Source organism: Heteronotia binoei, chromosome 3 (genome assembly GCF_032191835.1).
Source record: "Heteronotia binoei isolate CCM8104 ecotype False Entrance Well chromosome 3, APGP_CSIRO_Hbin_v1, whole genome shotgun sequence".
NCBI classification, from domain to species: Eukaryota; Metazoa; Chordata; class Lepidosauria; order Squamata; family Gekkonidae; genus Heteronotia; species Heteronotia binoei.
Window position 1 is genome coordinate 159,940,869 of NC_083225.1, and position 4,849 is coordinate 159,945,717.

Consider the following 4,849-nt stretch of genomic DNA (forward strand, 5'->3'; position numbering starts at 1 on the left):
GGACTAGTTGGCCTGTATGGCCCCTTCCAACTCTGTGATTCATTCAGTTCCTTTCCCAAGATGTTACATTTAGTTGAGAAGCGTAGCCTTTCATTACCTGTAGAACTGGACCTTTTCCTAATCTGTCTGAAATGAAATTAAGGATCCCTTAGATGAGGGGGAAAGCTCTGGGGCTCCCTTTCAGACACTTCACACCCCTCAATTCTAGCAAGTTTTTAGAAGTAATTTTTCATGATTTAGGGTCTTTGTTACTGTGTTGATGTTGGCATAATTATGTGGTGCATTAGAATTGTTTATATTTATTTTCCAATTTTGGGGGGGACGGAATAGAATGAATATCTTATAAACAGAGAATGGTGTAAATAAACGCATATATATTCACTGAGAGGTCAGACTTTCTGTTGAAAAATAAGATTGTGGAAGCAAATTCACAGTTAGATCAAACATGAAGCAGGCCTCAGAAGGTCTTTTTGCAGCAGAAACTGCATAAATGGCTAAGCCAGGTTTTATAGGATAGTGGCATTTCCAGCTTTGTTTTAAATCTGCTTCTGTGTCAAGGCAGGGGTAGGGCTTGTGAGGAAAGAGTGCTAAAGTCAGGCCCACCTTCACTGCATGAATGCAAAAGCAGAGTCTCTCATCTCCACAGGTAGCCTTCAGAACAAAGGTGATTGCTTCTGGAAATGGCCACTGGGAAGGACATCTTCACCCAGTCCTGTTAATGGCAGTTGCTGCATCTCTGCAGGGATTGCAACTGCATGCTGTAGTTATATGGACTGTTGTGTTGGTGGAATACAGGCAGTAGGGTACGAACTGTGTCCCTTGCTCTTCAGGGAAATCCTGCACCATTGTGCAGGGAAGGTCAGCCAGCCCAGCCCTGTGGTGTCTGCTGCTTCTTTTTATTTTAAACTGCTGAAGCCTGAACATGAAAACATTCAAAGCTTGTTGGTGCAAAACTGACTAGATGCTGCTGTAAGTTTGCTATTCTTTATCATAGTGTGTTTTTGTAAATAGCTGAATAACTATTATTATATATTATTATTATTATGAATATGTTTTAATAAGAATATGTTTTTTGTATAGCTGCTGGGGCATTTTACTGTATATAAAGCCAAATTCTAAAGTATTGCCTTCCTTGTGATGCTTCCTCCCTTTCCCCAGCACCAAGAGGGGCTCTTTAAAGTAGCCTGCTGAAATCTGTAGAAGCCGGAATCATTTTGAGGAATTGTCTCCTTTTCACTCCCCCCCACCCCCGCTCAGTGTACAAGCACAATATGAAAGTGGTTGTGTATTTTTTCTGTATGCATACACACAGATCCCAGTTGAGCCAAGACTAGGTGTACACATAATGTGCAGTTTGATTCCATGCATGTTTCCTTGGAAGTAATCCATCTGAGCTCTTTGCAGCTTATTCCCAAGTGAATCTGCATAGGGGTTGGAGACTATATTTGAATCAGTGCTGCCCTCTGCCCTGACCACAGGAGTTTGGTTGTAGGCAGGATGAATTCCACCTACAACACAGAGAGAATTTGGAAGAGGCTTGTTGGCTTTTTGTATTGGAGTTGCAGTTTAGACCATAGATGGGCCTTTCATATGAGTAGTCATTGTGGACAGATTTGCTTGACCAGCCAGCTTGTGCTGAATGGACACTTCTAGTGTTCAGGGCCAATGGGGAATAAAGATTATATGAAATGTGTGTGGTGCCATTCCACCCTGTGTCAGCTGTACATAAGGCTAACAGCTAAATGAAACGCTAAGCTTTGTGGGCAGAAAGTAAATAGGTAGCTTTTCCATTTCTGGTGGCTTTGTGCTGTTTCATTCAGTGAACTCTCATTGCTTAACTGTTCTTGGAGATGGATGCTTCATTGGATAATCAATTATGCAGCCTCCATTCTGAATGAATTTTGCATACACTGAAATAGATCTGTGCTATGCAGCAGCAGTTCTTGGTGAATTGTGCCCAACCTCCGGACTGGGGTACGGAGTTTGGTGTTGAGTTAAACCATGGCCTGGTAGTGATTGAAGCTTACAGATTTTAAAACGTCAGATTTTTAAAAGGCCCTTGAATTAAAATATCATAAACATAGAGGGGGAAGGAAGTCCTGGGAAGTCTTAACAATGAGTGCCAAAATGCACTTTAATCCAGAGTCTTGTGTGCAACAACGTGTCTTATGCTGCAAAGTAATGCATGTGGTGATACCCATGTGCGGTAGATAGGGATGCCTTGGAGTCAGTGGACTTGGGAGGGTGTAACTCTGCATATCTCTTGCACTGTTAGCTGCTCAGAAACACGTGAAAGAACATCATCCAGTTTGCTTTGTTGGTGGTCATAACAGCTCTGTTACACGCAGACATGCACTCACCTTGGATCCAAACCAAAAGATCTGAACTTCAAAGTTTCCTTGTTGTTACCAAATGCCTATTACACTTCTTATATTAAGAGAAGTTTTATTTTCCTCCATGTAAAGGCGGATAACCTTTCAGAATCATTGGTTTGCTGCATATAAGTTTACAGAGAAATTTCATTTAATGACAAATTCACTTATTAGCCAAATGGGTATTTACTGCTAAATCCTAGAGGGGGTAAAAAAAAAAAAGCCTTTTGTAATTTATCCAGGGTACTGGCTGCATCTGCATTAAAGGACCTGTCTTTGCTGCTTTTTTACCCAGGGCCATTAATTGTGGCCATGATGAGTATGGAAGCCAAAGTTTACAAGAGGGTGTTCGTAATTGTGCAATAGGTTTTTTTTTGGGGGGGGGGGGGAGTGGAAGGAAGGAAGTTTTATGATTGACTCTACAAGGAGCAGAAAGGCCAATCCAGAAACAAGTTAAAGCCATTGCATTGATTCATGCTAATTTTATTAAGGCATAGATTCCATTTTGTCTTGTTTGTAGCTCATGGGATGTGTTACTGTACTGGACTCTTGAGTGGAGTGGGTATATCATGTAAACCTCACTCTAAATGCATGTAGGAGCACAGGGCTTTTTTTGTAGCAGGAACTCCTTTGCATATTAGGCCACACACCCCTGATGCAGCTAATCCTCCAAGAACTTACAGGGCTCTTTTTACAGGGCCTACTCTTGGAGGATTGGCTACATCAGAGGTGTGTGGCCTAATATGCAAAGGAATTCCTGCTACAAAAAAGCCCTGCATGAGTGTGATTGCATTTAACTTGGGCTATCACAATCAGCATTTGTGCCTTCCATCATGCTAAGAGGAACTGTATTTTTTTCTTCTCCTTTTCCTTTCCTTGGCAAATGTCTAATAAGTGCTACCGACAGTCTTATAACACGGCTGTGGGTACCCAGCCCTGGCAGATGGTACCACTAAGCACTGCTTATCATTTAAAAGCATTAGGTTCCTCATGCAGTGTAGGAAGCCTGCTTCTACCCTCGTATGCCTCCTGTCTCGATCAGAGTGTTTGCACATTTCACAGCATACAACTCTAAAGTCATTAACTGTGGGTCGCATTTGTTCATTTTTCTATACAACTTTATGATTTTACTCTATGGACTGTTGACAGGGTAGTGGAAGGAAATATTTCCTACTACAGCTGAACAAAGAGTTCCTGAATTAGTTCTCTTAGACTCCAGAGACCAGTTGTAAACGTGTTTAACCATTTGGTATCAACAGTGGGAGGATTCAGATGTATGGGCTTTGACTGTTGTAGACTGAAATGTGAATGCTGTGTGGGGTTGGAATGTTTTCCCAAGGGAATCTAATCTGTTATTTATTTCTCATTGTAATTAAATCAGTGAAACAGAGGGATTTTGCAGTGCATTACTAAGCAGATTTTTTAGTTAATTGAAGTCTTTAGGCTTGGAAAGAATGTAACTTTGCCTAGAACTGCACTGTTACTTGCTCAGCAAGCAGGTGATCAATCAGTTACATACATTTTCCCACTACTAAAACCTCAATACTGGTGCCTTTTGAGATGTCAGTGGATTTGTGAGACTATAATTTAAAATGGTTTCTTACTGTTAAATGGAAACAACACCTCTAAAAATTTTATCTCTCTCTCTCCCCCCCCCCCCTCCTTATTGCCCTTAGCTGTCAAAATACATCAGCTGAAATTGTCTCTTAACTGATCAATCAGCCAGAACTGTTTTGGGGTGGAGGCAGGCAATGGCAAACCACCTCTGAACAGCTCTTGCCTTGAAAACCCTACTGGGTCGCCATAAGTCAGCTGTGACATCACAGCACTCCCCCCCCCCCCCCAATTATAACGAGACTTTATTAGTAAGTATCAGGCAAGAATTAGCTATGACTTCTATCAGGTGCTTAATGTCTGTGATCCATGGATGTTCAGTTGGACAAATTGAGAATAATTGAGGAGTGAAATCTGGCAGCCAAGTAATAAAGTTCTCTCCTGGCGGTTACCTCCCTACAATTCTGGTTCAGTACTGATCTGTGATATTGCATTGGTGTGTCAGCCATTGTTATCCCCTTGTGTTTATTTGTGAATACATCAAGTCTGAGGATGGTGCCACATCTGGTATAGGCACATAACCATTGTTTTCCTGCAAATGGGAAAAAGAAATGTACTTAAGCCTAGTTCCTTTTCTGGAAGGGGTTGAACAGTTTTTTTGTGCAACACCCTCTCCTGTTGTGCAACACACTTCTTTGCACATTCTCCTACCTCAGGGAGCTATTCTTAGAATGAAGAAGCAGCTAGGTTCATTCCCTGAAACCCTGGGACTTGTTACACAAGACCTTGCAGAAACACAAGTGGGGATACAATAAGGTTGACTTAGCACAAGGTTTACTGCTGTCTTTTCCCTGTGTATTTGCTTGTGCAGGAGCTCTACCACAAGAAGAAAATTTGTGCTGGATCTAACCCATAGTCTTGGC

General features: G+C 41.7%; 1 long non-coding RNA gene across 1 annotated transcript; it reads right to left on the bottom strand.

The window, feature by feature from the left end:
- Nucleotides 1-2,758: 2,758 nt before the first annotated feature.
- Nucleotides 2,759-3,228, bottom strand: LOC132568677 (uncharacterized). Its single transcript, XR_009555207.1, has 2 exons — nt 3,137-3,228; nt 2,759-2,955 (listed from the first exon to the last, which is right to left on the bottom strand). It is a non-coding gene; the product is annotated as an uncharacterized LOC132568677 (long non-coding RNA).
- Between the last annotated feature and the right edge of the window lie 1,621 nt (nt 3,229-4,849).